The sequence below is a fragment of the Lemur catta genome, chromosome 1, assembly GCF_020740605.2.
Source record: "Lemur catta isolate mLemCat1 chromosome 1, mLemCat1.pri, whole genome shotgun sequence".
Classification (NCBI taxonomy): domain Eukaryota; kingdom Metazoa; phylum Chordata; class Mammalia; order Primates; family Lemuridae; genus Lemur; species Lemur catta.
Genome location: NC_059128.1, coordinates 93,610,202 through 93,636,416, shown reverse-complemented (window position 1 = coordinate 93,636,416; position 26,215 = coordinate 93,610,202). Strand labels below are relative to the sequence as shown.

The 26,215-nt window shown below is 44.3% G+C and overlaps 1 long non-coding RNA gene across 1 annotated transcript; it reads right to left on the bottom strand.

Annotated features, from left to right (window-relative positions):
* Nucleotides 1–13,343: 13,343 nt before the first annotated feature.
* Nucleotides 13,344–20,147, bottom strand: LOC123630742. The gene is made up of 3 exons (XR_006732753.1): nt 20,076–20,147; nt 15,316–15,380; nt 13,344–14,080 (listed from the first exon to the last, which is right to left on the bottom strand). It is a non-coding gene; the product is annotated as an uncharacterized LOC123630742 (long non-coding RNA).
* Between the last annotated feature and the right edge of the window lie 6,068 nt (nt 20,148–26,215).

Here is a 26,215-nt window from a genome sequence, read left to right as displayed (position 1 = left end):
TAATGTGTTAGGGCTTTAACGTATGAATATTGGAGGATGCAATTGAGTCCACAGCGTGTTCCTAGAGAAATCATTAAATGTCAGAGTTGGAAAAGATCACAAAGATCATGTTTTTATTTATACATTCCTTCCCAGTAACTCATTTCTCTGTTCAGCCTCCTTTCCCAGGGTGAGGTGGGGGGAGGTCACCTTTCTGTCTACCCTCAGGCTCCAGGAAAGGTTGTCTAAACAGACTCTAAGTGTCCCTTTCAAAGGTCTTTTTTGGCCTGGTGCCTGTAATCCTAGCACTCTGGGAGGCCAAGGTGGGAGGATGGCTTGAGGTCAGGAGTTCGAGATCAGCAAGAACCAGCAAGAGTGAGACCCCATCTCTACAAAAAATAGAAAAATTAGCTGGGTGTGGTGGCACGTGCCTGTAGTCTCAGCTACTCAGGAGGCTGAGGCAGGAGGATCGCTTGAGCCCAGGAGCTAGAGGTTGCAGTGAGCTATGGTGATGCCATGGCAATCTAGTCTAGGCAACAGAGTGAGACCTTGTCTCAAAAAAAAAAAAAAAAAAAATCAAAGTTTTTTACTGCCTTTGGGTTGGTTATTCACACAACCACCTCAGGGATTCCCAAAGAGAGCCCCCCAGATTCTGAGAAGCTGGCTTCCACTCTGGATTCAATGCTCTGATCCATAGTTCACTCAGCCAAACTTTCCATCTTAAGGAAAGGGAAAAACTAAATTGTGGGGCAGCTTTTCTTATTCCCAGAGCCATTTTGCACTCTAGGTGAAGAGGATGTTGGAAAACAATCCCAAAGGCAGGTCTAAAGGACTTGTCCTAATGATAGCAATGACTCCCAAAAGCATCCTCCATAGTATAAGGTCAAAGGTTTAGCTTCTCTCTGAAAGATCATAACTTCCCATTTTTGTGCTAAGAGGCTTTTCTTACTATGTTATCAGAAGCGGGCTCTCTGAGAAAATCTTAAGAGACCCTTACTGTAATAGTTACAAGAAGTTTAAAATGTAGCTATATCATCAGGGCACTCCTGTGAAAGAAAGGTTAGAACACTTTAGTACGTGAGGGACTTGAATTAGAGTTAGGAGAATCAGAGGTGGCAACTTTGTAGAACAGGATGGCAGTCTCAGAGGTCTGCACCATCTGGGGGTGGGTGAGGGAATGACAGCACACAGGAAGGAAGCCCTGGGGTCCCCTCCAGTTGAGGGTGTCTGCTTTGGCTTCCGCAGGCAGACTGTGGGGAGAATCTGGTCTCTGTTGCTAACCACCTCGTTGCCATGTTACAGAGCCTCATTTTCCTCAGCACAGCCTTGAGAGCAAGTGCCTCCTTGAATTGTGCGTATGTGTGCACGCAGGTGCGTGCCTCCTTAATTTGTGTGTGTGTGCACGGAGGTGCGTGCCTCCTTAATTTGTGTGTGTGTGCACGCAGTTGCGTGCCTCCTTAATTTGTGTGTGTGTGCACGCAGGTGCGTGCCTCCTTAATTTGTGTGTGTGTGCACGCAGGTGCGTGCCTCCTTAATTTGTGTGTGTGTGCACGCAGGTGCGTGCCTCCTTAATTTGTGTGTGTGTGCACGCAAGTGCGTGCCTCCTTAATTTGTGTGTGTGTGCACGCAGGTGCGTGCCTCCTTAATTTGTGTGTGTGTGTACGCAGGTGCATGCCTCCTTAATTTGTGTGTGTGTGCATGCAGGTGCATGCCTCCTTAATTTGTGTGTGCACGCAGGTCCATGACTCCTTAATTTGTGTGTGCGTGTGTGTGCACGCAGGTGCATGCCTCCTTAATTTGTGGCACGTGCACACCTGCTCGCATCTCCTTAATTTTGCGCCCTAGGCCCCTCACTCCCCTCATGCTCGTCCCACCCTGGATACTAATGTCTTCCTCACAGGGATTTGGGGAGATCAAATTACATAATGTATGAAAAGTGCCTGGCATGCAGTGTACATTCAATAAATGTTAGTTTTTCTTTCTTATCCTCCTTCTAAAAATAGTTTCAAGAGGGGCTATACACTTAGCTGTCACTGAAAATCTGAGTGATGATAACCAACCCCTATTTAGCTCTTAGGTGCCGAGGATTGTGTTAATAATGACCACCTGTTTGTTCTTTCTGTGTGGCACGTGCTTTATAGGCACTGTTCTAAATAATCCTCTCAACAATTGTATGAGACAGGGATTATTGTCACCCCCAATTTACAAGTGAGGAATCTGAAGTGAGCAATGGAACAGTTTAAGATCACACAGTTAGTGAAGAAGGATAGAACGATGAGCTTGGCTCCGGAGTCAGCCCTGAGGACAAAATTAGGAAATAAAAGATCTTGAAAGGGGAGAGGGAAGAATGAAAGCGTGAAATGCTTTTTTACCTTTCTTTTTTTTTTTTTTTTGCCAAAAACTGTTGCACACTTTTACCTCCATTTTCCCTGTGAATTCTGTGAGGTAGGTAGATGTGTTCTTATTCTATAGAAGGGCTCAGAGAAGTGAAATTTTTCATCCAGGGACACCTAAAATTTCTCAGCTGGTGGCCGTCAGTGCCCTGTGAGTTTTCCACTGATGACAATGGCATCATTAGGGTTCGTGGGCTCATGCATATTGTTCCAGTCCCAGCCACAGGTCAAGTGCTGATTCTCTGCTCATGCTTGTTTTCTTGGGTCAGGCTTTCTTCATGTGCCCCACATTCAGGTATATATTATTTTGGTTTTGTAGCTCTGTATGTATTTAACATGTTTTGCTTTTACAGCTATATAACAGTTATAGGCTGTTTTAAGAAGTTTATACATAATTCCATGTTAGTATATATTTAAATATACTAAATTTATTTGAATGTAGCATTCAAATAAAATTAATTTTAGTAAGCCTAGAGGTCCACGAGATATGTCCCTTTAAACATAGATACCTACAAAGCCAAAGTAGCTCAAATTCATTTAAAGATGTTTTGCTGAAAGAGTTGCCACTAGTGACATGAATGTGATATGGATGCTTATGGCAAAACTTCAGGTTGCTAAAGGACAGTTTTGAAAAAAAAGGTAATATCATGACTCATGAAAATATAAAATGAGCATATATCAAACAATTTTGTTCAATTTGTTAATTAATAAGAGAAACAGAGAACTGTAAAGACTAGTTTAAAGTGGGTCTTCAAAGCTAAGTATTTGTAAGTGATTTAATAGAGGAATGTTAGGATACAGTTGCTAGATTAGGTACAAAACTTGTTAATGTTGAACAGGTCAATAAATTATAATGTTTGGAGTTATTATTTCTACTGGTGGAAATCATTTGTATCTTCCCTAGGCAAAAATCAATAATCCAACATGTAATTTCACTAAGCCTTGGACCTACAGTGATTCTAATAAGTATATTCCCTCAATGGTTCTCAAATCTGGTCCATGAGAGCTCCCAGTTATCTCTGTGTTCAAAACTATTATAATAATACTAAGACAATATTTGCCTTTTTCATGGTGTTAACACTTGTATTGATGGTTCAAAACAAATGGTGGGTAAAACTGCTGTCACTTTCACATAAATCAAGGCAATGGCAGCAAACTAAACTAGTTGCCATTATACTCTTCATCAACAAGCACTTGCAGAAAAAAAAACAACCCTATTTCACTTGAGAATGTCCTTGAACAGGCTGTAGTGGCTCACACCTGTAATCCCAGCACTTTGAGAGGCTGAGATGGGAGGATCACCTGAGGCCAGGAGTTTAAGACTGGCCTGGGCAACATAACAAGACCCCATCTCTAAAAAAAAAAAAACCAAATGTCTTTAATGGAGCTGTAAAAATTACTTTTATTAAATCTCGGCTGTTGAGTACATGTCTTTTCACATATTCAGCATGATATAATGGGAAGTCCACACAAAGTACTTCTGTAGCATATCCAGGGATGATAATTGCCTTAGGGAAAAGCAGTTGTGAGTTGCGAGGTGAATTAGCCACTTTTTAAGTGGAACACTATTTTTACCTAAAGGAACGGCTGACAAATTCTCATTCTTTTGACTTGGGAATTTAGCAGATATTTTCTTGAAAATGAATGAAGTAAACCTGTCATTTCAAGGAAATTGTGTGACAGTACTTATTGCCAGTGGTAAACCTTGGGTTTTCAAGTGAAAATTAGAATTTTGGGAAGCCTATGTCTGCTACCATAAGCTTGACAGCTTTCTAGTCTTAAAATACTAATGAATGTAATTTTGAATATAATTTTTGATATTGAATATAATTTGATATTATATAATTCTTGATATTGTATAATGAAATATGTTAACATTTAGAAGTACAAATCATTAAATCAATATTTTCAAAATGACCAATGCATGATGTTAGAAAATCCTACATGAGCAAAAGAGCCATTTAAAATATAAGATGAACCAGTGGATTTCAATGTAACTGAATACAAAAAGTTCAGTGATATGGTTCCAGGTTCTACCTCACAATTAAAGTTTAAGCAGCTACTACCATTTGTTGAATTTGGTGCAGTATCAAAGCAGAACACCTACAGTTATTTGAAAAGTCTTTAAAAATACTCTTCCTTTTTCCAACTATACTATGTGTGAGGTTATATTTTCTTCATATATACCAACCAAAACAACATGTCAAAACAGGTTGAATACATAGACACGAGAGGCCGGGCGCGGTGGCTCACGCCTGTAATCCTAGCACTCTGGGAGGCCGAGGCGGGTGGATCGCTCGAGGTCAGGAGTTCAAGACCAGCCTGAGCAAGAGTGAGACCCCGTCTCTACTAAAAATAGAAAGAAATTATCTGGCCAACTAAAATAGAAAAAAATTAGCCGGGCATGGTGGCACATGCCTGTAGTCCCAGCTACTCGGGAGGCTGAGGCAGTAGGATCGCTTAAGCCCAGGAGTCTGAGGTTGCTGTGAGCTAGGCTGACGCCACGGCACTCTAGCCCGGGCAACAAAGTGAGACTCTGTCTCAAAAAAAAAAAACATAGACACGAGAAACCAGCTGCTTTCTGTTTATCCAAACATTAAATGGATTTGCAAAAATGTAAAATAATTCTACTCTTCTCACTAAAGTTTTCTGTTTTGGAAAATATATTTTGATTAAAAATGTTAGGTTAATAATGGGTTTATTATTGTCATTTAAAAATGAATGAATTAGTAAATAAATTTATCAGCTTTAATTTCCTTCGTGTAAATATTGATAGATATAACCCATGTAAACAAAAGCTCTTTGGGAGTCTCAATAATTTTTAAGAGTATAAAGGGGTCTTGAGAACAAAAAGGTCATCCTTGGGCCAGGCTCTATCCCTGTCTGACATCAAGGCACCTGCTGCCCACATTGTTTGGATATTTTTTTGACAGGCAGTTCTGAATTTGCCATGCCCAAACCCCATGGGCTCTTTTCTACTTGAATGACTAGAAAAGTGTTCTACATGCAATGTTTTGTGATGTTCTTTGGCCTCTACTTGTTTACATATTAAGTCTACTTCTATTCTTTTTTCCTCCAGCCTGTGACAATTCAAACAGCATGCTTTGGCCCCAGTCCTATCAAAACACAGTGCCGATGTAGACACTGAAACCATGTTATGGTGGCTGTCCAGATGACTCAGAATCTGCAAACACTAATCTTATTTTAAATAGTCATCAAATGAAAAGAGAAAATTTGGAAGTCCACAAGTGCTTGAGGATGAGCTTGCAGATCCTAGTTTGAGAAGCCCACGCCACCTGGCTCAAGCACAGGGGCTCAGAGCCATGACCAGAACCACTGAGAGCTTGGGAATGCTGCTGTTATCGCCAACTGTGAGGTTACTTAGTCATTTTTTAAGAGCTTTACCTGGAAACTATCTCAAAAGTCATTCTTTTTATTTCTATGTCCCGGGTCTAAGTTTGAAAAGTTTTCTTCTCAGTTCTCTTGATCACGAAGGGACCAAAGATCTAAGTGTAGGTCCACACATATTTCTTCCTGCCAGAGTCTCCACCAGGCACTGCATTCTCCTCGTCTCCCTCTCGTAGATGCCTCTTTGTTCTGGGTACCGAGGTCCTGAGTCATCTTCCTGCAATTGTCCCACACTCTGGCTTCACCGCGTGGCTATTAAGCTCTCCAACAGGTCATTATGTGGTCCAGGGGGGCACGCTGCCTTGTTTATGTTTCACAAAACATTCCTTTCTTCCCCTACAGTCATGCAGTATTTTCTCCCAGAATCCTTGTGCCTCAGAGTTGATATGCCGACACTCACTGCGAATTTGCCTCTTAGGTCAAACACTTCTCAAATATTTAGTTCCAGCTCTGCCATTTACTGGCTGAGTGAACTTTGGCAGCTCACTTTGCTTTCTGAGTCCTGGCACCCTCATCTATACAATGGTCAAAATATTACAACACACTGCCTCCTGCCGACCCAAATAAATGACTGAGGCGAAAATCTCCATCAGTGGAGGTTTATTAAGCCAAGATTTTGAGGATGCGCTCGGGGACAAACACAAACTGCGGACAAGATGTGGCTGTTTTTCTGAAGGGGAAAACCAGGGGAACCTTCAGCATTTTAAAGGCATACAGAGAGAAGGAAAAACGCATAGGGGAAGCGGGGCAGATGAGGTAGTGGTTATATTCTTGTGAGGCCCAAGAAATCTATATGTTACATAAATTAAGGGAGTGAAGGAAGCATCAATTATGTAGCTGTCCCTGGGTAGGTGGAAGAAAGTCTGATTCTGTCTTGTCTCTAGTTCTGTTACCTGTAAGATAAACTTGTAATTCATTATTAGTGTGGAGTTTTAGGTGCTTTAGTTTTAGGTGCTATATGTATGGCCTCCACAGTTATCATTCTAATGGCAGAATAATATTCCATTGAGCTTAATTAATCATGATCCCTTTGGATCAGGATTTAGGTTGTCTCCAGGTTTTTCTTTTGGTATTATTGATAATGTTGCGATAGCTTCTTAACTATAGCTTTGTGCCTTTGCTGAAAGATAAGTATCAAATGTAGAATTATTAGCTCAAAGGGTATGAAAAATCTTTAGGGATCTTGCAAATATATTTCTGTTGCTTTCCAAAAGAATTTCACAAATTACAATGCAATTAGGCATGCTTGATTTCATTGCAAACATTCCAGCATTGAGTGATTAATAAAATTTTATTAATTTAATAGGTGTAAAATACTATCTTTTGAAAAATGCTATTTTTATTTCAACAAAGGAAAGACAATTTTCAAGGGCTACTTTTGAGAGGGAAAAGTTTTAACACCAAAAAGAGAAACCCAGGTAGCAGATAGTATCTTCATTTGGTTCATACTAAGGAGGCAGGAGAGCAGTCTGGTCTCCCCTTTAGAGGGTGAGAGCAGCTAGACCTGGCCCCTCTAACCCATCGCAGCCAGGCCTGTGGGATACAGTAGAGTGCATTCTCCTGAAACAATTTACATGGACTTGCTGGAACTCACCGATAGATAGTTTCGGTTTTGCTGAACTTCCAAACCAGCAACATAAGTTAAGAATGCAAGAATATTAGACTGGCAACACGCAAATTGAGTATCATCCAACGACTGGCAGCTAGACTCAGTCAGAAGGAGTTTTCAGGCAAACAGAATCTGGTGTGATGTTTATAGCTGCTGAGAGGGAGCCAGGCCTCTTAGCTTTGCTATTTGCATCAGTTCCCAAGGGAACTTGAGTGGAAAAAGCCCACTCTAGTTTTCTCAGTTTTAGATTGCCCATTTGCCTGAGAGAAGTGATGTGATGATACTTGTGAACCAGAATCTTGGAAATACACTGACAATCTCAGATGCAAAGGATGATTTTAATTATGAGAACTTTCTTCATTACAACAAAATCAGGCCCGGTGTGGTGGCTCATACCTGTAAACTTAGCCCTTTGGGAGGCTGAGATAGGAGGATCACTGGAGGTCAGGAGTTCAAGACCAGCCTGGGCAATAGAGAGACCTCATCTTTACAAAAAAATAGAAAAATTAGCCAGGTGTGGTGGCATGTGCCTGTAGTCCCAGCTACTCAGGAGGCTGAGGTAGGAGAAACACTGGAGTCCTTGAGTTTGAGGGTGCAGTGAGCTCTGATGATGCCACTGCACTCTAGCTCGGGCAACAGAGAAAGACCCTGTCTCAAAAACCAAAAAGCAAATGAACAAAAAAAACAGATAATCATTTCAGTATTTCATATTCTGTTTCAAATATTCTTAATAAAATGCAAAGAAAATGACTGAGAGTTAACTCTCATAAACTCAAAATCAGTAGCAAAATATAGAGGGAAATGCTTTATTAAGAAAAAAGTTATTAATATTTTGTTAAAAATGATAATGTAAGCAGAGGTGATTTTAGATATTTAGGAACAATTGTGTACCACTCCAGCTTGCTCGTAACATATTTAATTTTTTTTCTGGTAGGAAAGTTGATTGTAGATGAAAAAAAATCTTATTTCATCTAATAAAAATTGTATGAAGCTGATATTATTACTGTTGTCTTCATTTTACAAATGAGGAAACAGACTCAAAGTAGGGCCTTGCCCCAAGGATGCACGGCCCAGGAGTATACCTCAATTCTCTTATTCAAGCCCTTCTATTTCTGCTGATGGTTTACCCTTCTTGCATTTGAAATTGAGGAAATTGAATTCTTCTACCCAGGCTGTAGAACTGGTCTGGGTAAGACTGTAATAATCTTGAGAGGATCATGCATGAAAGGGTTGGAGAGAAGCCATTGGATGGAGAATGTGTGAACAGCAGGTGGCAGCAGTGTCCTTGGAGTTCGTTGTCCCCCTGCAGTCCTCAACAAGCCAGGTCAATGGGCACCATGGAAGGCATGAATCTATATAGCCTGACCTCTCATCTCTGCCCTGTCTCCCACCCCCATCCGCCTCCTGCTGAGCCAGGTGGACTACCTGCCATCTAGTAAGGTGTTTCCCATTCCCTGCAGGGTATCCCCGAGGAGTAAGTGGGGGAGAAGACTGGGAATGAAGATGACTCAGGAGTCATTTATAATTGAAAGTCTCCCATCTGGATAATTAATATAATGAGCGGTGGTGTAACTTACTACCGTGCTACCTGCCTTCTCTATTCCTCGATATCCTTTTCTGTAAAATGGGGATAATGGCCTCTGCCCTGCAGGGTCACGGAGATGATTAAAGGAACGTGATATACACAAAGCCCCTGGAACAGCACAGTGCCTCGCACACACTATGCATACATGTTGCTCATTATCATTATTCTTTGTAGAGAACTTTATCACTTGCAGTGGACTTCCATACCTATCATTTCATTCCCTCCTCCCACTAGATTTTGAAATGCAAATATTACACCTATTTAACAGAGAAGGACACTTAGGTGGAGCCAGAGGAAATAAAAATTAGCATGAGCTTTGGAGTCAGACAGACAGGAAGTCAGACAGACAGGAAGTCAGTCCCACTAGGAGTAGTGGGACTTGTGAAAGCTACTTACTGCCTCTGAGCCTCAGTTTCTTTGTAAAATGGGTCATAATATTACCTAGCTTGTGGGTTTAGTATGAGGATTATCTAAAACATTTATGAAGCCATCTGGTGTAGTTCCGCTTATATAGTGAACACATAAAATTATTGAAAGGATATCTTTAAAAACAAATAGAAAAGTTACAAGGAAGGCAAGTGAAATTACTAACAATCCCACGACCCAGACATATACTTGTTATTATTGTGATGTGTTTTTTCCTCAGCATTTGTAAGTGACATGGCTGAGATCCTGTCACGTATGTGTAAGTAACTAGACCCAGGTGCTGCAGGTGAGAATGTGGCTGAGCTGGGCTCGCACACCAGGCAGGGCTGCTCCAGGTCCGGCTCTTCCGTGTGACCTCTGCCCTACGTGCTGCAATGAAGTGAGGGCTTAAACGCCTTTTGAGAAACTGATGAAAAAATATTTCAAGTGTTTCAAGTTGGAAAGTATACACTTACATTCAAAAGCATGTAAAGAAACCAGAAGTAACTAAAACAATTTTATCATATAGTTAAAGGCTGGAATTTTACCCAGAAAAGTAATGTTTCATGTGCAGAAAATGTTAATTTCTATGGATTTCAGTTTGGCCAACACTTTAATTGTTAAAACATTACCATTTAAGCTGTCACAACTACAAGGGATAAATTTGGCAAAATTAGTGAATTAATCATTTGACAAATTGGCTAAATTGAGTGAATTAATGATTCAGCAGATTGAGTTTTTGGGTGCACTGATTTTTTGGCAAATTTACTTACGTCTATTGGACATGGAGTAGTGCGAAATATGTTCTTGTTGAATTGCTTAATACATGAATGAATGAGTGGCATTGTATCTCGCCGTAAATAAAATGATCTTTCCCTCTAAAAATCAACGACTTTACATGATATCAGCATTTTAAGAGCCCTGAAAGCTTCCTGAGACATTCTGGTTCTAGGGCCATGAATATGTATTCTTCCTTCAAATTCACACTCATTGCCTGGTGGGCTACTCAGTGAGAGCCGGTGCTTCCCTGTTGGTTCTCAGGGCCAGAAGAACCAGGCTGGAATCTTGCTTGGCCTGTCCACTCACTGGCCACAGAACGGTGGCCAAGTCAGTGCACTGAACTGTGTCCTCATCTATAGCCTAGGAAGAGTTCTGATGCCCGTCCTTCCTTGATTCCGGCATCGCTGTCAATACCAAATAAAATATGCAAATGTTCTCAGGGAGCAGGAAAGTGCTAAATGAATTTTAGTTCATTATTAGCTCATCATTGTGACAACCAGAGTGACCATGTGTGCTCTGCGCAGTGGAAGGTGCCAGAGGGGATGGAGGTGCTGTTCTTGGGGAAGAAGGGCCAGGCCAGCTCTCTGGGAGAGGGGCCACTCCTTACCTTTGCTCTGGGTGTGTGCCGACGCCCCCTTGCCACACACCCAGGCTGGGCAGGCCACTGGCACCAGTCTCTGCCTTCCTGCCCACTGACACCCATGATAAAAAGGCACGTGCACCTATTGAACTGTCTCCCAGGCCATCTGCCAGCGAGGGGCAGGTGAACACCAGGGGCCCTACAGTCGCCTCCTCACGGGGCCCATCAGGGGAGGGAGGTCATTTGCCCAGAGCCACTGCGGGTGGCGTCCTCCTCGTGCTGTGCTCTCTACTCTCCACCCCTCACAGCTCTGAGCCTGTCCTGACAGCCGTCTGAAGGGGTGTCTGCCGGCCACCTTTGTTGCCTCACAGAAAGGAACCCCCGGTCAAAGAAACCTGGCGGTGGAGGTACAGAGAGAGAACACAGCTGGGCGTGACAGGGAGGGCTTGTACTGGCATCAGTCTGGGAACAGGATCAAAGACAAAAAGTGAGGAGAGAAGAGGGGAGTCGGGAGAGCATTGTTTTTTTCTCCTTCCTTTTCTGGAGTGTTAGAGTGAAATCATTAAAGAAAAGAAAGGCACTCTTCAAAGGGGAACTGGCAATCAGTGTTGACTTTTGGTGCTTGAATGGGTGACAGCATATCCCAGCTGCGGCCGGGAGGCCTATGGCGGCTGAATGATGCCATCAGCAGCTGGCCCGGGCTGGGCAGCAATGGACAACCGCTCACTTTCTCTTTCAAGAAGTACATGGCCCTTAACGTAACAGCTTGTTATACTTGAAAGTGCATGTTCCTCCCCGAGAGCATCACGCCCACCATCTAAGCGGTCATCTATCTGCACAGCCTTTCGGGGTAGAAAGCGCTTGCCTACAGACAGACTCTGACTGGAAGGTTCTGAGGTTCCATCTAATCCAGTTATCACACAGATATCAGCTGGGGCCCTCATCTCATCCCTCAGAAATCTGGTTCAATTTAGCCTGAACCCCAATCCCAGGGCCTGTGGCTAGGGCCGGTTTAAAACCATTACAGGCCCCAGGGTCTTTTAATTATGGAGTCCACATTCCACATCACATAAAGCATGTTGGGCTAGGCCCATACTTCACATTAAATATAAATGTTTGCAGTGGAAAAGATCAAAAGGATTTTATTAGTCTTTCTTTGTCGTTCATTTCCTGTATGACTGGCTGTGCTCTCGGGCTGTCATCGTGCACGCACGGGCCATTTTATAGACTGAGAAAGTCAAACATTAGCGTTATTTTCAAACAGAGAATTTAGAAATACTAAGTTTAAAAAGGAATGAAGTTAACATCATTATATGTTCTATAGACACTTAATTAAAATGTATTACTTTCAATTTCATACTTTTCTCTTTGTATTTTAGGTACAATAAATTTTTGGTTTTGAGGGTCTCACGTGTTTTCACAGGCCTTGGAAGAAAGCTAGTTGGCCAGATCCCTGTGCCGGCGGGGCCTGCTGACCAGGTGGCCCTGTTGACCAGGTGGCCCTGCTGCTGGTTGCTGAAAGCCCTTCCCGAGGTTTTGGCCTGTCCCTGCCTCACTTTCAGTGTCTCTGAGTCCTTGCTCCTGCATGTCTGCCTGCATTTCAGTTTCAGCTGGTCCCAAAGTTCAGCTTCTTCATTGCTATAACCGGACATTTCACGAGGCTGAATTGTCCCTCAGACAAATCTGAGAGCCGTGGAGAGTGGTCACTGATGTACTTTGCAACCTTCTGCCATCCACCCAGCGCCCACCCTCTCTCGCTCCACACCCTGCCGAGGGCAGCTCTCCAGGGAGCCTGCGTCACGCAGTCCACTTCCCTTGTCTGGCTGCTTCTCCCTCAAACAGCAAGGCTGGCCAGGTGCCTGCAGCCCCCTTCCCCCCACTGTGACACTTTGACATAAATGCACTATGACATTTTCCCCATCCCCTCACACAGGCATTATCTATCTGATGCACCCGCCTCCTCCAGAGCTTCCCGGGTAGGAGCTGCCACTGGACACTCCCCACGATGGGGATCTTGCCATCTCTGGGGACGAGGCTTTTGCTTGCCTTTTGGCCTGTTCTCACCATTAGAAGGTAATAAGATGAATCTGGATTCTGGCTTCATTTCACCTGCTCCGATCCTTCCTCTGGGCTCCCTTGACCTTCAGCTTACCCCTGAGAGACAGAATTATGTCTCCACGGACAACTAAGGAGTTAGGCGGCAAAGTCCCAGCTGAGATCCAGGCCTCTGGACTCCGGTCCTGGGCTTTCTCTGGTTCTCATTCCCCACCCCCAACCACCACTGCCTTTTATTACTGGGCTTTCTTCAAGGAAGAAACACACTGCACTGTGAACTTCCTTCAGCAAACAGCAGCTCTCTGCTTGTTGAAGTTAACTGTACCCTGGAAGGTGGAAGGGGGAGGGGTGGAGCCGGGCCAACCTGTCCATTAGCCGCGGGAGGCACAGTGCCCAGGGCCACGATACTCTTCATCGGCCCACGGAAGTGCTTCAGTTTCTTTTAAAGCCAGAGGGGAAAAAATGTTTTGATATATAATATTAATATATTTGTCTTCTTACCAATGCAGATGTAAAATCTAATTTTTAATATTTTTTAGTGGAGGAAGGAGCCCACAGAGGCAAAAGCCCTAATGTGAACCCTGCTGCCCCTGAACTGCAGGGTCTTGGGCAACTTGCTTCAACAATCGCGTCTTCAGTGCCACCTCTGTGACAGTAGGTCTCCTTTCTGGTTCCAACATCTTTGATTCCATGACTTTGGGCAAATTTAAAGTTTATTCACACCAGGAAAAGGTTGGAGGTTCTTTGTTTAAAGGTATTTCATGACCCACACTCCATTATGCTATGAAAATGGGGAGACTGAAAACTTCATTACCGACTGACCCTAGCGGGGCAGGCAGGATCAAGCCTGTTGCCTTCCGTGCACTCCCCTCATTTCACATCCCGAAGGTGGGGTTGGGTTTCAAATTGCTCCCCAGCAACGCAGAGTGCAGCCAGAAGGCCCACATGCTGCGCCTGACCCGAGAATTCTCAGACTCCGCTGTGCTGTGACACCTTGACACTGACTAACGTGAGAAGGGAAGATGGAGCTTCAAGGCTCAAACTGGTGAGGACAACAAAATCCCTTTTGGCAGATCCAGGAAAATCTAGAATTCCAGAGAGCCAGGGGAAATCACACCAGGTCAGGCGGAAATCACACCAGGTCAGACGTCGTCAGCTTTCTCGACTTGGAAATACTTGTGCTGGCAGCTCAGCCCGAGTTTGCTTTCCTTGAAGTTCACCAGCTGTAAACCCAGAAGTTTGGTGAGAGAGTCCATGGGGGGATATGCACGGGGCACAACGGAGGGCTGTGGGGGGGGGAATGACAATCACACATTTACCAATAAACTTGGGCTGGGGGTGGGAGAATGGGAGGAAAACCAATTCTGGAATTCCTACCCTTGCCTGTTCCCTCCCCCACTCCTTGCGGTATGGAAACCATTTAGCTGCAGACAGATGATTTCCCAGGCATAGTGTTGGGACTACCCAGAGTAAATCACTGCCTTCTCTACCCCTGGGAAAAGTCTCTCTTGTTCTTGGATCATAACTCAAACAGTCTGCCTCCAGCGAGCTGAGGCTCTGAGATTAAGGATGGAGCGAGCCAGTGCCCATGGGCCTGAGCCACAAGAATTATGACGAGCAAGGAAGAGACAAGATAAAGAGGAGGTGTCTCTAGGATAATACAGGCCTCGCTTCCAATAAATCCGTCCCCCCCAAGCTTAGAGAGCCAACATTTTCACTTCTCTAACCTAAATCATTCTTTTAAATAGAAATATAAAATATATTCAAAATATGATTTTATTAATAAGATTTCTATTTACACATAACTTTCCAGGAATCTATGGATCTCCCAAAATGAGTGTTCCCACTGAAATGAGATTATATCTAGTGACTTTGTAAAAAATACTGAAACAAGCTATTGGTATAAATATAGAAGTACAAACAGCCTCCCTTTAGAGGCAACAAACTTTTTCTGTAAAGGGCCAGATAGTATTTTATTTACTTATTTATCTATTTATTCAGATAGTATTTTAGACTTTGTGGACTATGACGTCTCTGTCAACTTCTCAACTCTGTTGTCACAGCACTAAAACAGCCATAGACATTACATAAATGAATGATATGGCTGTGCATAAATGAAACTTTATTTACAAACACTGAAATTTAAGTTTTACATAATTTTCACATATCATGAACTAATATTCTTCTTCAGTGTTTTTTTTCTAACCACTTAAAAATTTAAACACCATTCTTAGCTCTCAGGTTGTACAAGAACAGGTGGTGGGCTGCATTGGGCCCAGAGGCCATAGTTTGTCACGCTCTGGTTTGAAGGATTCCCAGGGCAAATATGCAAAGGAGGTAAAGTTTTGTTTTTTATTAATATAATCTTTCCTTAATGGCACTGGCATTTTAAAAATAAGACAAGTGGACAAGAAAAATGAAATCAAAGGGGTAAATTATTAACAGAGAAATTTCAAAAGAGTAAGGGACAATATTTTGAAGAAGGTCCCACATCTGACACCTTGCAAACAACTAACTTTACCTTCAGGTGGAATGAGTTTCACCTCCATCACATTCATCAGACTTTTATTGACCTCTGTTATGTTCCTGGAACACAGAAAGTGCAAAGATGATTAAAAAATAGCCCCTACCCTGTGAGAAGGGCAACTGCTGTTAAATATTGAAGGGTCCTTTCCATTTAGTAACGGGACTCATTCATTCATTGTACAAACACTGAGCACCTACTACGTGCCAGGCCCAGGGTTAGGTGCTGCGCATTCCAAGGTAAGTAAGTTCTGAAGATATTTATGGTGAGTGACTTCCTTCCTCACTACTTGTTCTTATCGTATTCGCTTGTGGGAAAAACTGAGGCACAGAGGGCCAAGGTGACTGTCCCAGACGGAGAAGTAAAGAGGGAAACCAAAGTGTGACCATTATCTGCCTTAGCAGGGCTGGGAGCAGGGTGACGTGAGGTGTCCAGCATGCAAAGTTGAAGGAGGCATTCATGCACAAGTACTTGCCTGACTTCAGAATGGGCACCGCCTTACATTTTGCACCTAGCACCTCACTTGTCATACCGTCGTCCTGGCCTGTGCATTAGTGCCCCCTAAGAAGTGCTGTGGCCCTGGGAGGACTCAGACCCCCAGTTTCATTGTAGAGCCCACATGTTCCTTCCTCTCTGTCCCCTCCCTCCCCAGCAGCACTGCTATGCACACCCCCTCCTCCCTTCAGCCACAGGGGGAGACGGGCCAAAGACAGGAGCTGTCTCACAGCCATCAGGGCCTCCAGATCTCACTCTCTGGCTCCGTAGAATCCTCACTGGAGTGGGCATTTGTGGGCTTTGGATACCTACTGCTCATGTCCCCTTCCTAAGATGCCCCGATTTCCTGATGAGGAATTGAGGAATTACCTCTCTCTCACTGTACCCAGCCTTGTGGATCTCCCCCCAGGCCTTACCCTCCCCTCCAGGCCCTACCCGGAGCCTGGCCATTGGGTGCTCCTCTCTAGGCCTGGGAATCCCGAGCTGAAGGAATTGCTTTCTGTTTCTTGCCACTAACCACCATGCCACCTACAGTCTGTCTGAGTAATGCCCATGTTACACACCACGCCATGCCTCAGAGCCCTGCTACTCAAAGTGCGGCCAGCAACTTCAGCACGACCTGGAGCTGGGGAGAAATGCAAAGCCTCAAACCGGCCCAGACGCAGCAGAGTCTGCACTTGGACAAGATCCCCAGGTGGTTCCCGTGCTCAGAACAGCACAGGCAGCACAGCTGACACCCTTCCTCACCCTCCCGCACTGTTTCGCAGCCACAGGGCCCTGGGGAAGGGGCTGTCCTGACATGCACGACGTGCTGAAACCTAGGGGGGCTCAGGGCTGGCCCTACATTTCCTCCCCAAGGAACCCTGGCAGTGGGCTTCTCAGACACACTTACCTGGTGCTTACCTGATGGCTGACTCTAAAATAAAAGAAAAAATTAGACACTGATTTCAGAAAATAATGACCTTGGAACAAACCTCTCTCCAGAGAAGCCCCTCCCCTTCCAAGGTTTGGGGCAATGGAGGTCTGAGACTCATGAGACTACTTCAAAGGGAAAGTTACTGTACCGAGTCCCTGGATGGTGGTGGTGGTTCCTTTTCAGAGAGGGGACCTACTCTATCTTCCTCTTAGAATGGACTAGGAGTGAAGAAAGGGCATTAACAACCCTAATATTTATTGAGAGCGTGCCATGTACCAGGCCCTGGACACGTTTTATCTTTTATTCTCTTTCCCCCTTTTTTTTTTTTTTTTGAGATGGGGTCTCATTATGTTGCCCAGGCTGATCCGAACTCCTGGGCTCAAGCGATCCTCCTGCCTCAGCCTCCCAAGTAGCTGGGATTACATGTGCATGCTACTGCGCCGGCTCTATCTTTTATTCTTTCACACAACCGTAAGGGGCAGGCTTCTACACAGGAGGAAACTGAAATTCAGACAGGCCCAGGAACTTGTCCCAAATCCCCCAGTTGCTAACTGGGAAGAACGAGGGATTGCACCTGGGTTTTATCAGTGCTGCAGATTCACAAAAGCCCATGAAACCTAACACATAAGGTATAAATGTGGCCAGCATTTCCCCTACGTGATCAGCAGTGGTGGTGAGGATGATGGCTGCAGTGTGAAAGTGTTGTGTCCTTGGAGAGTCAAGGGCACAGACGGGAAGCCTGTGGAGGGGCTCAGCTCTTCACGGTGGTGAGCCCTGGCATGGGTGAGACAGGCAGTCCATTTATGACGACACCCTTTGCACCAGAGCATTTTAATTGAAGATAAAATATCACTAAACTATAAGGAAATTCATATTTTTCCAATGATGACTTTGTCAATGCTTTTTCTTGAAATATACATTATTAAATTCTATCATTTTTTCTCATTCTTTTGGGTGCCCTGCTTTTGTCGATGCACTCAGGGCAACCCCCTGAGGGATAATCCAGCTCTGATGAGTGGTGAACTGACCTCCTTTTAGTCCCAGAGCTGAGGCTGAGCAATGCTCACCCAGCTAGTTAGAGGTGGCGGTGACCCCCCTACCTGGAAGACCAGCAGTGTGCACCACGGTTAGGGAGGCAGGCGGGCTGAACACTCATGCAGTCACTTCTCTGAGGATTTCTGGAGTGCCTGCTATCCCCATTCCTGGGCTCTCGGTCAAGAATGTAATTGAAGCCTCAGGACAATAGAGTGTGAAAGGAAAGATGTTCCCTGGTGTCAGATACCCTGGCCGACCAGACCCAAAAGTATGGAGCAGATGCTTGGCTTTTGTTCCTGGTGCTGGCTGGGTCCCTGTGTCCTGCCCTACACCCAAGATCCTCTCCAGGCAAAAGCCACAGCTAAGAACCTTGAGCTCCTGCTTCCTCCGGCATATGCAAGACCTGCTCTGACTGAGAGCAGCCTGCTTCCTCCTGCTGAGCCCCTGGTTTAAAGGCAAGAGATACAAAGGCAGGAGCCACCAGCCCAAGAGGGAAGCACAACGCAGCACCTTAGATGCCAAGGATTTCACCAGAGGAGGACCAGGATATTATTATTGTCTGAAGTTGACTTTCAAGTGCCTTAGGTAACCTTCCAGTGTCTGAGAGTAAGATCAACAAGCAGGTGAGCTAGGCTTTCATGGTGTCATTGAGAAGCCCCAGGAAACCTAACCCCAGAGGCAAACCCTGACCATGCCCTGGGGAGACACAGGACTTGGGTACTTTCTTCTGGATGCCGCTGGGGGAGGCCTCTCTGGAGAGCTGGTGACAGTTGGTCCTTGGGGTCTACTCAGGCCCCTCCTCTCCAGCCTGGATAGGGGCTATTCTTCCTGTTTAGCATGCGGGATTTTAGTCCTGCAGGGTGATGAAGCCCGCTTCGGGGATTTCAGGGGGAAAAGCCAACTGGGCTGTGAGGCTAACTGGCCACGGGCTCTGACCCACCCTGATGAATCATCCCACTGAAGTGCACAGCAGACGCAGCCTTGAAGGAGACGAAGACAGCACAACACGGCAGCCTAACAGGTGAGGAGGGAAAAGGCGAGGGGCTGCCTTGGCTTTGAGTCCTGGGGAGGGTGACTCAAAGGGCTGATTGCGGGGATCCAAGACTCGGTGTGTTTAAATAACACAGCAACAGGAGTTGTTCATTGTTGACAGTTTGCTGTATCAGGCACTGTACTAAAAACTTCACATGCAATATCTTAGGTATTCATGTCCTGAGCTTTATGATGCAGGTACTAGTATTATCATTCCCATTTTGCAGCTGGGGAAACAATCACAGAGAAGTTAAGTAAATTACTTTAAGTCACATAACCAGTAAGTGGCAGAGGTGGCTTTCAAATTCTGTCATTTCAAAGTCTGGGATCTCAGCCACTCTCTAGGCTGCCTCCTTAGCATTGCTGTGTAAGTTTCTTTCATGGCTGCTTCCTCTCCCCTGTCATTATTCACCATCCAGTAATTAAGGGTCTTCCCCAAACCGAGGCCCTGGGCAGTGCCTCTAAGCCCACACACCCATCACTCACTTTTATCAACTCTGGGTTTAGACGAGGGGTACAGGAAAGAGTGGGCGGCTACAGTGAACGAATGTCTTAGAGTTCAATTTCATGTGCTGTTGTTGGGGAGCGGAGGAGACAAGGGAAGGGGAGAAACAGAGACAGCGTGTGTGGAGTTAGATTTCTTAAAGGCCCCTACCCCAACTAGTTTGGAAAAGTGTTCTGTATTCTTTCTTTTTTAAGAACCAAAAGCCTGGGAATCAAATAAGAGCTGTTCAGTCCAGGCCGGAGCAGGAAACACTGCATAGTTAAAAATCAGCTTAACACTATTTTTAGGGCATTTCTATGCTTAAAAGAAGCAGTTTTTTCTTTCTTTCTTTTTTTCAATAAAGTGTGTGTTTTCATTTCCTACAAGTCAGAAAATATCCACATTACAAAGAATCTCTTATCAGTCCTGGTTATGAGAGCAAAAAAATTAGAAAAACCCAAATGATCAAAAATAGAACAAATTATGTCACATTAACCAGCCAGAATAACACAAAATGATATCATGAAGACTAGGTTAGCAACACAGGAAGATGCTTATGCAAATTTTTTGAATAAAAAATAAAGTTTTGAATAAAAAACCTTACATACACCTACAAGCAAAACATATGGAAAATAAAAGTGTCTTTTTTTAAATGGTGGTGAGATTATGGGTGACCTTTTTTACTTTATAGATTTTTCTCTACTGTTTTTATAATGCTTTGTGACAAATCAAAAACTCAAAATGTATGAAATTATATGGTGGCTTTTACCTTATTTGTACATTTTGCTTATTTACCTTGCAACTCTGTATCCAAATGTGGCAAGTGGCTTTTCATTGGAACTTGCAAATTGCTGCATGACATTTACATATTCCTTTAAATACACAACACACATCTATTGCTGTAATACAAATTGGAATCCATAATTCTTCAGGTTTCAAGTCTTTTCCATCTAGATTTAATTATCCATGTTTATCAGTATTATTTTACATTTCTTGGGTAGGTACCAAAACTAGAAAGGCAAAAGGAGAGATTACAACCTTCAGCAGTTCATACTAACACAGCGGTGAAACCCAGTTCTCTTTTTCACACCATCCCACTATTCATCTTTCTTGGAAGTCTGGGAAATGGATGATCTGGAGATGCCCCGGGCTCCTAACCCTTCAGGGAGGCTCTGAAGTTGGCTGAATTCTAGTCTGGCAACTCAAGCAGATCAGGTCACTGTGTGCTCTAATGACTACAAGAAACAGCACTGGGGAGTCTTCCCATGGACAAAGTGAATGTTAGTGGCGATTCTCATCCATGTGCTTTTCCAGAAATCAAAAGCTCCTTTTAGACCTCCCTGGTGGAACAGAAAGCTGATTTTATAGTCTCTAAGAGTTTATGTAATTATTTATTTATATTCTTTCTTCCAAAGATTCAGATATAAAAGCAAAGGTATGGTCAGACAAAAAATTAAAGAAAAAATTAAATGCCATAAAGCAAGGAATGGGTAGGATGAGAGAATTTTTAATGAGAGTCTGGCAGAAAAAAGCGATAATAATGAACAAAAAATTTGGTGGCCAGAGTAAATAGTAAAATCAAAGCCTTTATAAGCCAGCAGAGCTCTTGTTTCTAAGATTTGAGAGGTGAGGGTGAGTGGTGAACTGCCTGTGGCTGGAGTACCCATGAGAAAATTATACAGCATGCCTAGGAGAGCCTTTTCTACTGGTTTTAAGTGGTTAAAAGTCTTCCTGGGCACGGTGGCTCACACCTGTAATCCCAGCATTTTGGGAGGCCAAGGTGGGAGGATCACTTGAGGCCAGGAGTTTGAGAGCAGCCTAGGCAATACAGCAAGACCTTTTCTCTAAAAAATAAAAGTTAGCCAGGTGTGGTGGTGTGCACCTGTAGATCTAGCTACTCCGGAAGATGAAGCAGGGGGATCTCTTGAGCCCAAGAGTTTGAGGCTGCAGTGATCTATGATTGAACCACTGCACTCCAGCCTGGGCAACAGAGTGAGACCCTGTCTCTAAAAAAAAAAAAAAAAAAATCTCCCAAGAAGGAGACTTGATATCTGTTTTCCATGTACTCCTGTATCATTTACTCTCAATCTGCCACATAATCTTATTCTATTATTATTATTGTGTGTGCATATATTCAGTAGCTTTCTTTATAGACTCCTTCAGGGCAAGAAGTCTGTTTTACACTTTTTCTGTATTTTCCTACAAGCACCAACCTATATTCCCTAAAATAATGTAAACAGCTCTTAAATGGAAATGGAATTTCTTTGTCCTTTAGGTCAAATTATGAATCTTAATTTTCATATATTCTCTCATCAATAAAAGACAATATGGAAGCCTTTCCTGTGTCTGAGAGAAAGCAAACAAAAGCCAGAAACAGGAGGAATTCCAGGTAGGAGTTTTCAAGTAGAGGGTTTGAAGAGGGGTGAGCAGTTTTGTCAGGATTTGAGACTAGAAACAATTCACTGAGGCACATTTTCTTTACATTCTTATTCCTGGACAAATTATTCTGCCTTGTTCCTTTTTAATTTCTTGGGCAGGTGCTAGGCAGACAGTCCCGGAGTGTTCTGGAAAGGAGTGCTTTGCGTAAATATAGCAGGAAAACACGTCAGGGGAATGTCAAACTTCAAGCTGAATAAAGCAGCAATTAATCACTTCCCGGCTGGCTGCAATCCCGAGGTGCAGATACGCCAGCCCTCCCCATGAAGCCAGCATCCTCCTTAAAAACAAAGCCCCCATTGCCTGGGCGCTGGTTCCCGTTTCTAATATGCAGATCACTGCACTTTTAGCAACAATACTTAATCCTTTTGGGAGTAGTGATGGGGCTCACTTCAGATAATGGTGTCTTTGACCACAGCATGATTCACATCGTTCCTTGGCAACTGTTTTATTGTGGTGAGGTGTGGGTTTCTCGGAGGAAGTGGGCTTTGGGATGGGCGGGGAGAGTGGGGTGCTGAGGCACGATGGGGTCAGCCATCAAATGCCAGCTCATTGAAAGGTTGAAGGGTTTTATTATTTTAGTGCAGGTACCAGGGAGTTTAATATTTGATTTATGAGCCTAAACAAGAGTTCCACTGGAAAGGTGGCACTCCGAACACGAGTACCTCCCGAGTTGAAAACAGACCAGGACTCACCATCATAAAGTGCATCGGCTCCCCCCCCCCGCCCCCGTCCCCCAGCCCCGCACAGCGTCCACTATGAGGAACTGACCCTTCTGTTCCTGCAGCCTGCCCACACTCACCCGGCCCCTGGGGGGACACAGCGAGAACCGCTCCTCTGCCACACATACAAAGCACTTTGTACCTTTCCAGTCATCAGCTTTCCTCTGCCGACAGCAGATTCCACAGCGGTCCTGCCTAGTGGCTCCTCAGGAACAAATGAGGCCTGAACTGCCTCCATTTGCGTCCGCTGCCAGAGCTGCGCGCAGCGTTCTGTACTATGTCCACTTCCACTCGACAACAAATGCAAAGGCAGCTTGAGAATGGAGTAACGGGAGCTTACTTTCAAGGGCCAGCGTTTTGCTTAAGAGTGAGATTTCAATCAACTGCATTGACACATTCTTCGCCTCCTGTGCACAGGTGATCAGCAACCTCCAGACTGTCACTTGTGCTTTTTTCTGGGCCATTTGTCCAATCAACAAGCGTATTTGTGTTCCATGTGTGGGGTACTGTGGTCAGGCAATTGATACCCTCCAGGGCAGTGGTACTAGGGATTTTCATTCCAAAAGAAGGAAGTTTCAGTTTCCCTAAGGACTCAATGCAGGGGGGAACCATCTTGGGGCTGAGGAACAGAAAAGGCACTGGAGGGGTGGCCATGACAGCCGTTAGCTCATCCAGTGCTCGGCCCTGAGGAAGGGCATGAGCATGGGAAGAGGCGAAACCAGCTCCTCTAGGGATGAGGACATCGCTGCCCATTGGGTGACATGAGCTCAGGGTCACATAGTGAGCCCGGAGCGGGATGCAGAGCTGGCCTCTCTGGTTTCCAGGTCCCGCTCTGCGCTGCTGCCTGCCCCGATGGGAGCTGAACTGCACTAGCTGAATGACCTTGAGCAAGCCACTTAATCTCTCTACATCTCATTTTCCTCAGACGCCGATGATCTTAAGGCTCCTTCCGGTTCTGAGTCAGCATGTAAGTCCAGGACATCAGCCTTGGCAGGCCCTGATAAGCCTTGACTGACTCTGTTCTCCATGGCCTTGGTAACAAATGGAAATCAGCTCTCACGGGCAGCAGAAACCAGCCTTATCCTCTGGGTCCGTGCCCATTTGTCAGAAACTTGGCAAAAGTTACATTCTTACTAGTGAACTCTCAACATAGCTTCATTCATTGTTTGACAAACAAAATTTATGACATCTGTTGGAGGAATGTAGCTCTGAAAACCCTCAATGTCAAAAAGTATATATAATGGGAGGAACACTTCTTGTACTGCCTGACATTTCTAATTTCTTTCCAAACCCTTGTCTCCAATTCTAGGAATGATGGCTCCCTGAACACCCTCATGCTTTTTGATTGGAGGATTTAGATTATTTTTTTTCCCTCTATGTATAATCGGACTGTATTTTTTTTAAAAAAACTCACATCTACAAGTAGTGTTGACAAGTTGAAAAAGTGGTTAACACACACTCAACTATTTGTTCAAGTAAAAAAGATGTATATATATATTTTATATATATATTTTTTTTCCTGGAGAAAAAAATCAGGCCCTCAGTATTGAACTCCAGAGTAGACATAGCAGCGTACGCAAAAATTAGATATTTCTGCTAAAAACATCCCTAGGAGCAACAAGTAGGGGAATTGTTCTCTTCAATGCCAGCCTCAAGAAGTTCAGAATGTATCCACAAAGGACTCTTTTTTTTTTTCTAAAGAGATTGTAGAAATCTCATCACAAATTTATATTTTTTGAAGATGCTTATATTCTTACCCTGTACCCTTTTTCTATGGAGTTCCACAATGTTTAACTCTGAACAAGACAACCGTTCCAGCTGTTCTTTCTGACACCTGGGCCTGCGAAGTTTCAGCAACAGCACTTACAGAGTATGAATCTTGAATTCTCGCTCTACAATTCATAATTCTCTAAATGAGGACCACATGGGCTTCCAGCCCTGGCCTTTCCATACTGAAGAGTCCCAACTAATCTCTTTGCCCTGACCTCACAGAGTGCCATGTTCAGAGGTTATCACACTGGGTCAGACCAAGGGCATGCACCATGTGGAAACAGGTAATCATTCTTCGAATTGGCATGATGCTTCATAATTATCTCATCTGATTCCTGGAACCCAGAGAGAAATTAGGTGTTAAACTACTCACTCATGGTCCTATCAGCTTCTAAACGGTAGATTAAGCCTACATCTTTCCAGCTTCCTCCTAACTATACCTGCTGCTCCATGTTTTCACCTGTATCTAGTAGCTGTTTTTCTTCTGCTGCAAAATGTCTGAAACAAGCGGAAGAAGGACCACTTCTTCCCTGTGTGACAGGGCCTTGGGGTCACACAGGCCAGAGTTTGAAGCCTGAGCCCCACTACTCAGGTGCTATGGAACTATGAGTCTGATCCTGTTAGTAAAATGAACGCCGATGTGAAGCTGAAATGAAATAACCCTTACACAGTGAGTGCAGGTTCTAGGATACCTAAACGGTATCTGAGACTACTACTGACTGTCTTCATCACTTGGGGTACAGGTCACACAGATGGCTACTAAGTAAGCATCATCTGTGGCCGTCTCTGGAGCACAGGTGGCAAGTGGAGGACGGTGGCAATTAGCATTTATGGAGGGTGCCCCGAGAGCCCAGCACTGTGCCGTGCACTTTACTCAGCTGTACATTCGACTCCCACAGTAACAACCCACGAGCGAGGTGCTAATCTCGCCTCCTTTTCATAGAGGGAGCAACTCAAATTTAGGGACTTGGCAGGTTTGGCAGCTAGTAAACGTGGAGTCCTGGTGTGAAGCCAGACCTGGCTCCCAAAGTGAAGGAGGGCTGGCTCTAGGAAAGGCTTCCGTGACTACAGTGAAGCACAGAGGCTTTCCCGCCACCCCCGAGCCCAGCTGAGGACTGGCAGGGAGAGCCTTGGGTGGCAAAACCGGGAAGGTTGAGACCCAGAGCATTCATTTGCCTTGAGCAGGGGGACGGGGCAGCTTTTTGGAAGCGAGATCTAGAAGCCAGGCTTCCAGACTCCTCTTTGGGTCCTGCGCCTTACAGCTTTTGCCTGTTTGCAGAGAGGAGATACCTGATTAAGGGGCACAAACAATAGCTACAGAGATACTCCACACTTCTGAATGGTAATGTATCTGCATCCAAATGAGTTTTCATTTATTTCCATTCTACTGTGTTTGCTTGTGGTGAGAACATCTTTTATTCTCCCTGTAGCACAACTTAAGCCAACTAATAATGTTTGTGATCTATTTTTGTGTGCTTAAAGTCTTCAAGAGCTAGAGAAATGACTGATATTTTCAGTTTCCTGGTCTGAGACATTGAAGATGTGCTGGAATGTAGAACTCACACGAGTGAGAGAGCAGAAAATTGTGAAGACTCATCAAAGCAGTACTTCTAAGCAGAATCACACTGCTGGGGGACAACAGATTTGGGACATTAGCCCACCACCTGTTGATGTGTGGCTATGTCACTGCTGACCACTTAGCTAATATCTGAGAGGAAAAAAAAACTCCAAACCAGTAAAACCACTGCAAAAGGCCTATACGTATGTGCAAACATATACCAATGACATGAAGAATGACTTTTGGAAAGGGCCATTCCTGCCTGGTTGTAACTGTAACAGACCAAAATGGTGCTGCCTTTAGTGTTTCTGAGAAGTAACACAGGAGACCCAGTTCTCTCCCTGGACTCTGGGATATTGTTTTAGGAAAACCATTTGTAAGGGGAAGGCAGGTCAATCACACGATTTAAAGTTCACAAAGCAAAAACCATACAAATGACAGGACCACCA